The 9,467-nt window shown below is 44.8% G+C and overlaps 1 non-coding gene across 1 annotated transcript; it reads right to left on the bottom strand.

Moving 5' to 3' along the window:
* Positions 1–798: 798 nt before the first annotated feature.
* TRNAP-AGG (transfer RNA proline (anticodon AGG)) lies at positions 799–870 on the bottom strand. The gene has a single exon. It is a non-coding gene; the product is annotated as a tRNA-Pro (tRNA).
* Between the last annotated feature and the right edge of the window lie 8,597 nt (positions 871–9,467).

The raw sequence follows: 9,467 nt of genomic DNA, 5'->3' as shown, positions 1-9,467 counted from the left end.
TCTGGATGGGGTCTTGTGTCTGCATGGGGTCTCAGCCCCTTGTGTCTGGATGGGGTCTCACCCCCTTGTGTCTGGATGGGGTCTCAGTCCCTTGTGTCTGGATGGGGTCTCAGCCCCTTGTGTCTGGATGGGGTCTCAGCCCCTGGTGTCTGGATGGGGTCTCAGCCCCCTGTGTCTGGATGGGGTCTCAGCCCCTTGTGTCTGGATGGGGTCTCAGCCCCTTGTGTCTGGATGGGGTCTCAGCCCCTTGTGTCTGGATGGGGTCTCAGCCCCTTGTGTCTGGATGGGGTCTCAGCCCCTTGTGTCTGGATGGGGTCTCAGCCCCTTGTGTCTGGATGGGGTCTCAGCCCCTTGTGTCTCGATGGGGTCTCAGCCCCTTGTGTCTGGATGCGGTCTCAGCCCCTTGTGTCTGGATGGGGTCTCAGCCCCTTGTGTCGGGATGGGGTCTCAGCCCCTTGTGTCTGGATGGGGTCTCAGCCCTGCTGCTGTGTCCAGTGTGCACCCCCACGGCTCACCTTTCTGTCCCCGAGGTTAGTTTCAATAAAAGTTTTCATCCCCTGTTCTCAGGTTCAACGCGAGTCACTTAAAAACAAACCCCTCCTGGTGCTGATGTGGGGGGTCGCTGCCACGCCCCCTCCCCCAGCTGTTCCTGCAGCTGGCTCGGTGGTACAGGGCTCACGTTCTTCCTTTAGGTTCGTCAGGGTATGTTTGTAATCAAATGCAAAACCAACCCTGGTTATTTCAAAGTCACTTGTTTTGTTAATATTTATTGAAATATGACTTTATAAAAGGAAAAGAGGGCTCGTCCGGGATTTGAACCCGGGACCTCTCGCACCCTAAGTGAGAATCATACCCCTAGACCAACGAGCCAGCTGTGGTATGCAGAGGTACATGTTTTATATGTTGTGTCGATCTCTGCTAGGACTTTACCGGTATTTTATATCATTTTTGTCTGTTCCCTCCTTAGCCGCAGGTACTCCCAGAGGACAGACGGACGCTCTGTGGTAAATAAATAAATAATACCTCTATTTTTGACTAGATATACAATAACAGATAGCTCAATAAATAAGAGTCAAGATTCGAGGTAGCTGGAGTTTGCAGGTTTAATACAGCATAAAGGACAGGAACAGGACAACCTGCACAGGAATAGGATGGCAGCGCTGCACAACGGGGTAAGGGGGAAGTGGCGAAGAAGTGGGGACTTTAATAACAGTGTACAAGCATATATATACTTAAACGAAATACATGATGTTCAATACAATAGGCGTAGCAGTAGGCAGGGCCTGTAGCAGTCGCGAAAGATAAGGCTGAAAGTAGGTGTAACAAGAGGCGTGTACATAGACATGTGATGTAAACGTAACAGAATATGTCACAAATGGGGCGGAAACATGTAGGGGGCTACCTAAGGAGCCGGGACCTCTAACCTAGAGGTGCGCGCAAGCTGGCAATGACGTGTTACTAGGAGAAGCTGGGGGCTATGACTTCTGCGCTAGAAGGAGAGACTAAAGTCTGGAGAGTCAGAGCGACATGTACCTAAACACTATCTAGTATCTGATGTTTAGAGAACATGTTGATAGAATCCAAAAGTTATCAGGGTAAAGGCTAACAGACTCTAAGACTGGTGCATGCATTATTCTACATGTAGTGCGTGTTGAGGAATATTAAATGACCATTAATACAGTATTTCTCTTACATGGAGACGTAAAGGCTAGACCATGACGGAAACTATTGATGCGATTCAGTAGCTTAGGAATGCAGAGAAGGAGGGCTGGACTGATAACTAGAATCATAACATACTCTTGGCAGACTGGCAGGCAGAGCCAGGCCGAGCCGGGCACTGTGAGGCAGGAAGTAAGTGAAGGGTCAGGGATGCAGGTGGGGGCTGTATCGCTCCTCGGAGAGGGTTCAGAAGACAGGAGCTGAATCTGAGTCCGGGCCCTTTTGAGGCCTAGAAACGGGGACTTTATAATGAAATAACGTGCACACTGTGAAACGTGGCAACGTAACTTTACATAGGCCTGATATTCGTTGTATTCACGAAAACTGGGAACTGGCATACTAGAGGTGGACACAACTGTAATTGCGTCTTAAATCGGTCATAAGGAATACATATGCATATTAATCATGCACATATAACATAAGATGGGGAACACGTAGGGACACAGAACATGGCAAAATTTACTTTTCCACATTCCCTCCTTGTCACTACGTTTCCATCAGGAAACATCTATATTCATGATACCATCTATCATTTCATACAGTATCATTTGCTCGTCTCGAATTTTCTTGGAACGGGATTTAGGACTAGGAATACAAGAGGTAGCACAAATGCCGCAAATCGCAGGGCCACATTGTATACAGAGGCAGCAACTGAATATGATCGCTACTGCAATACCTAGAAATGACAATACTTTCCATCCCCAGGCAGAAACTATACTCCAAAACCAACCGGACCATGTCCAGGTGCCTGGATTCTGGTGTAACTGATGGGCAATTTTATGAAGTCTGGTTATAGCTGAATAAACAGACGGCGCGTTATTAGGAATGAAAATGCAGCAACTAGATCCGATGACTCTACATGCTCCTCCTCTATCGGCCAGTATGACATCAAGAACGAGACGATTTTGGAGCACGACAAATCTCATAGCAGATTGCTCTTCGGTTAAATTACCTAGAGCAGAGGCAGTCTCATTCACTACTGCTTCAAGGGTTCTGGTCAATCTACGTATTAACTTACTATTCTGGATAGGTCCTATAAAAAAAAAGAAACCTTTATTGAAATCTGTATACTGTTCTAGAGCAGTTTCAGTTTGATCGACAATCGGGGACTCGATCTCCCTTCTATGTCTAATGTGTACTAGATGTGTGTTTCTATGATAATCGGATGGGGCTAGAAAAACTGGTGGCAGTAGGAAGGCAATGTAACAGGTTCCATCCCAATCGAGGGGCAGACGAACATATGCGGTCTGACCACAAACAAAATAAGAATGACGTGAAGCTTTGAAAATAGATTTCCCACTGTCACTATACTTGACAATAGTAGTACAATCACTATGTCCTACATGTGCGGAACCATTATTTCTGACACATAATTCGCCTTTGACTGGTAGTACTGAAATAGCAGGTAAGTCTGGAGTGGGATCAGACTGGACATTCAGGACCATGAAATTCGAAGAATAATTACCCAAATTATAAACTTCATTTTCTAGATCTAACCCTGTTCTGTGGGCGAGACCTTGCTTGTCTGGAAAACATGTACTGTTCAGAAGGGACATATCATTTGAAGATGACGTTAACATGGACCAGGCTCCACACGAACCATTATGTGAAAACGGATAAGGAAACAGTGGCAGAACTCCCTTCGGTGTCTGGAAAGGGGGGAGTCGACCACACACCCAACAATTAGTGGCATTGCTGGTCTGGTGTGAATAATGTAACATACGGATAAAGGAATTGTTGCGCATAGCAAGACGATAGGATAGTTCATGAGGAGGCAGATCACTAAACGTGTGCTCTACTGTAGCATTAGAAAACTTATTTACATGAGAAATTGGAAAACATAGATTAAATGCATAACTCGTGCAGGTAACCATCAAGCTTAAAAATAATATAAAACTTAGAAAAACTATACATCGGATTGAGTTTTGACTAACTCTCTCACTATGGGGGTCTATCTCATACATGTCAGATACCTGTCTAACCGTTTCACCCAGGGGGACTTAGACAATTAAACTGGCTGACTTATTTTACTAGACCGTAGCTTCTGTTTATACTCCTGTTGCGGAGTTCTCTCTAACAGGGGAGGATTTGAGGCAAAGTCATTAGCGGGACAGTCCTTGATAATAGGGCAATGTTCAGATTTGGAAGTGTCTGTAGAAGTGTCTTTGAGTCCGTGAAATTTCTTAACATGCGACAGATGCACCCAGCCTTTCCTGCCTTCCAACTTCACGGCCGTGCGGGTGGTTAGAAGGACTAACTTCGGCTCCTTCCAGCGAGGCTCCAGCGGACTTGAACGATCAAAATTCCGGATTAAGACCAGGGTGCCGGGAAGGACCTCGTGTGGCTTGACTTCAGTATTGTCGGGAAATGCAGCGGCAACCTGTGAACGACAAGAGTGTAGGGCAGACATCAAGGAAGCTAGGTAATCTGTCAGCATATTACTGGAAACATCTGTAATACTTCGGGGTCTGGGTGTACCCCACATGTTCGGGGGGCGGCCGAATACGACCTCATAAGGGGACAGGCCTGATCTGGAATGTGCGACCATGCGCATATAAAATAGGGCGACTGGCAGGGCAACTAACCAGTCTACACCTTTTTCTTGACAGACTTTGGCAATACGGATTTTCAAGGTTTGATTATGTCTCTCTACGAGACCGGCTGCTTCTGGATGGCGTACACAATGGAACTTCCACTGGTACCCTAGCAACAGGGAAACGTGCTTCATTAGTTCAGATGAGAATGGCTGGCCGTTATCAGAATACATGACCCTTGGGAGTCCATAGCGGGGGAAAAATTCACGAACCAACTGCTTGGCAGTGGTCGCGGCTGTGTAATCTGGGACTGGATATGCTTCTGTCCACCTGGACAAAGCGCATACAACTACAAGGACATACTTGAAACCTCGACATCGCTCCATCTGAATATAATCCATCTGGAGGACTTCAAAAGGGTGGTCAGGGGGCTGGAATCCACCTTGTTCCACCGGGACACTTTTACCTGGATTGAACTGGCAACATATCATACAGGTACGGACTTTCTGCTTGGCTGCAGCTCGTAAATGCTTGTTGAACCAAAGGTTCTGGATACTGTCTAACATGGCTTTTTCTCCTAAGTGTGCTGGACTATGTGCGGTATTGATAATGACTTGAACCATAGAGTCGGGGAGAAACCATATGGCTTTTCCCTTTGTCACCCATCCCTGATCTGTCTGGACCCCTCCTTGTTCGGACCATTTCTTGATTTCTTCGGGAGTAGCATGTAACTGGATATCTATGACATCTTGAGTAGGGTCCTTAACTGTCATACAAGTAGTCTGTTCTAGAGTGGATGTCGGTGTCTTGTTAACTGGAATATCTGGTGTCTGTGCTGTAAGCTTGGCTGTTCGATCTGCTAGATCATTACCTTGGGAAATAATGTCAGTGACTTTAGTGTGTGCTTTGCACTTCATGATAGCGATAGCTGTCGGTAAATGTATTGCATCTAACAGAGCTTGAATAAGGAGACCATGCTGAATCTTGGTTCCATGAGAAGTCATGAAACCTCTCTCCTGCCAGAGCACTCCGAAGTCGTGTACAACTCCAAATGCGTAGCGTGAATCTGTGTAAATATTAACTTTCAGGTTCTTGGCGTGTATGCAGGCTTGAGTCAGAGCAACTAGCTCTGCTGCTTGAGCGGACAGGGTGTCAATACGGTGTGTTTCAATAACTTTAGTGTCAGTAGTCACTGCATACGCGGCTACTAGTTCTCCTGTACTTGTTCTCATACATGAACCATCCACATAAAGTGTCAGGTCGGGATCTGGTAAGGCAATGTCTGTCAGATCTTGTCTTGGCTTAGTCATAGTGTTAACAACTTCCACACAATCATGTGTGGCAGGATTCGAAGTAACTGACGGTAACAGTGTAGCAGGATTTAGAACGTTGCAGCGTCTGATTTCTATGTGTGGCTGGAACAGTGTCAGTTCATAACCTGTCAAACGTGCAATTGTCAAGTGCTGAGTCTGTGTTCGGTTTAATAGAACTTCCACGGAGTGTGGAACTTGTACTGTCAAGGAATGTCCTAATACTATGGAATCACTTTGTCTGATAGCTAGTGCTGTGGCTGCAACTGACTTGAGGCACGCAGGTAGAGCCTGAGCTACTGGATCTAGTGTGCTCGAAAAATAAGCACAGGGTTTGTATTGTCCGGCTTGATCTTGTGTGAGAACAGATAATGCTGTACCATCACGTTCTGTGACAAAAAGTGTAAAAGGCTTACTGTAGTTCGGTGTTGCTAGAACAGGTGCTTGGCATAAAGCTTTCTTCAACTCATTAAAACTAAGTGTATGTTCAGATGTCCAAGGGAGAACAGTCGATACGGCTGCCTCCTGTGTCGTTAACTGTATCAGTGGCTTGGCTAGAAATGCATACTGAGGAATCCATTGTCTGCAATAAGAAGTAAGGCCGATAAAAGCACGCACCTCCTTCTGTGTCTTGGGCTGTGGAAGACTCGCTATTAACTGGATACGGTCGGGTGTCAACTGCCTACCCCACTTGGACAGTAAGTGGCCTAAGTAGATCACTTGCTGGACACAGAATTGGAGCTTCGAAGGGGACACCTTGTGCCCCATCTCGGCTAGGAAATACAGGACTGTAAGTGATGCTCGCTCGCAAGCACGTTCAGAACGGGCTGTGATCAGTAGATCATCGACATACTGGAGCAGGGCAGTGTCAGTTGGCATGTGAATATTGTCTAGTTGTCTCTTAAGTGCTTGACTGTAAATGCTAGGACTTTCTGTGAAACCTTGAGGAGCTCGTGTGAATTTATAGCTCCTTCCATTTAAACAAAAACCGAAAAGGTACTGGCTATCTGGATGAATTGGAACACTGAAAAATGCGTTCTTGAGGTCTATTACTGTGAAAAATATTGCCTCAGAATCAATAGCTGTCAATAGAGATGAGATATCTGGGACTACTGGATACTGGGGAATAATACATTTATTGAGTTCTCGAAGGTCAATCACTAATCGATATACTGGGGGTGCATTTGGATCAGTACGTTTCATGACTGGAATGATAGGAGAATTACATACATTGGAGTCAGTTTCTACAACTACTCCTTGAGCCATGAGCTCGTCAATAATTTTGGATAAGGCTGCTACAGCCTCAGGTGGCAATCTGTACTGTCTGATTCGTGGCAGGACTATACCTTGCTTGAGAGTCACACGATGGGGTGTGATCTGCATAAAACCAACATCAGTTGGACCTTGCGCCCATAGATGCTGCGGAACATTAGACAATCTCGGATCAAAATCTCGTAAAACATAGTGACCCTTGAAGTCACGTAAAAACAAACGTATTCCCTCTGGGGAACAACAAATAACTGCACCTAATTCCTTTAATGTCTTTATACCTAACAAATTTTCTGGACATGACTTCGTAAGTAATAGATCAGTAGTTCGGGACAATGGACCTACTTCTGGAGTAACTGGTTTTGATATCTCGTTTACAATAGGCTTTCCTGAAAATCCAAGGGAAACATTTCTAGAGCCTGAGAGCGGAGCCCCTGGAACTTCGTCATGACTTATAGTAGTCCTACTTGCCCCTGTATCAATCAGAAACTTTCTGTCTTTCCCTAATACTTGACTATGAACATAGGGACCTTCTTGATCTACAGGAATCTCGATGAGAGGCAAGCCTACCTCCCTCTCTAGGCTGTTTCATGAATACGCTTGATACTCTGGATACTCTGTCTGTGCATACTGGTACATCTGCTGTGTAACATGCTGTGTTGCAGCGATAGGCTGCGGTACTGGAACTGTCTGTTGTGCATTCTGTGGCTGAGAAGTCTGTGAAACTTGTTCTTGTCTAGGCGGACGTGGTCTTTCTTTAGTTTTACCAGTGGCTATATTGTGTTTCAGAACTGCACACTCGTTTATGAAATGACCTGGCTGTTTACAATAATTGCATGTCCCTTTAACGGGAGCTGTAGGATGACTGGCTTGACTCGGACCCCTCTTCTGACTGTCTTGAGGAACAGATTGTGCAACTAGTACTTTCATTTTCGTGTCTTTCATACGTCTTCTCTCGTGTTCTTGTTCTTCTCTGATTCTATTCTGGTGATACTGGAGCATCTGTAACATCTGGGACGGGGTACTAGCTTGCCACGTACTTTCGACTTTCAAAACTCGATTCTTAACTTGTGGACTTGAATTCTCGACTAATTTAGTAACAAAAAGATGAGGGTATGACTCGCTACTCGTTTTCAAACCACTGTTTATTATAAAACATTTCTCAAATCTAGAATTAAAATCACTAGTGTCTTCGTCTTGTTTCTGTTTACAGGCTGAGATTGCATCCCAGTCTTCCTTTTTAGTGGCTAATAATCTAGGCAAAACTTGTATTAACAGTTCAGGTAATTCTTTACATTTATCTCCAAGACCGGTACCTGGTACTCGTATCTTATCTTCAGCTTCTAGAGCTGTCCAATCAATCTTTTTCTCTCCCACCTCCCAATCTTTTTCCTTGAGTTTTTCATATATGCCCGCAGGCAACAGGACTTTTAGCATTTTAATAATATCTGGATACGTGTATTCTCCCATACGGAGCATGTCTTTTAATTCTCGGTGGAACCCTGCTGGATCTTTGTCGTGACAGGGAATTAATTTCTTCATTTCTAAGAGTTCCATCTTGGTAACTGGGGTGTAAACAAATACTCGTTGCATTTCACCACCCGCTGTCCTAACTGGGTGTACTTCTCGTAACGGATGCTGTCTATCTATGTAAAACGGTTTACTTTCCGGGGGTGAGACATGAACAAAATGCGGATTCAGAAACGTTCTATATTTGTGGCGCTGTTCTAGAATGACACTAATTAAATCGGTACCTAAACCTTTCCATCTATACTGGAGTAACTCGTTCAGGATATCATGTAACGGACCTGGATCAGAATGTTGACTCTCATACAATGTAATGAGGTGCTGGATCATATACATACCCACCAGTCGCTGCTCGGCTGGGGGCAGTTTCAGAAACATTTGTGCCACTATTTCGTCTGGAAAAGTGGTAGAATCAGTAATCCATCGGACTGCTGATCGGGCTAGTTCTTGTTCATGCATGGTACTTAACTCATTATAACCGATTCGTGATTTCAGAATTTGATCGGTGGCTTGAAATACTTGTTCTAGAGAGCCTTGTTCTGGCGCTGGAAGATGAAAGACTTTCTTGTGTTCCAGGCGTGACTGTCGGTCTGGAAATCTAGATTTACCTACATACGCTATTCTGGCGGTATTCTCGTCGTTTACCTCTTCACTAGAAGAGTCATTTTCTTTCTCGCTTCCTAGAGCTTCTTTGCGTTGTTCGTGTAACCTTATTATTTCTTTACGTATTTTCTTGTACATACTTTCTATACTATTGAGTGTTTTGTGCTTACCCTCGGCTATATTATCACTCCACCTTGTCAGAACTTTCATTTCGGTCGGATCTTTAGTCGGGGAATCTTGTTCCCGTATTAAACAATTGATCAGAAACTTTAATAACATAAACTGGATCTCAGATTTCCTGAGAGACATGACTTCACCAATACTTTCTGGATCTTGTCCTGTACGGATGAAACGATACATTCTGTCTAGATCCTCTTTCATATTCGGTAGGGTGACCAAATACTCGGACACCTGTCTTATACGTACGGAATATATAACCATACTATCCTCGCCTGGGACTGGATCATAACAGCATTCAGTAAGAAGTCGCCTGATTTCTGCAATG

This window comes from Lissotriton helveticus, chromosome 1_2, assembly GCF_964261635.1.
Source record: "Lissotriton helveticus chromosome 1_2, aLisHel1.1, whole genome shotgun sequence".
Classification (NCBI taxonomy): domain Eukaryota; kingdom Metazoa; phylum Chordata; class Amphibia; order Caudata; family Salamandridae; genus Lissotriton; species Lissotriton helveticus.
The sequence above is the reverse complement of the archived record's forward strand: the minus strand, read 5'-3'. Positions and strand labels throughout refer to the sequence as shown.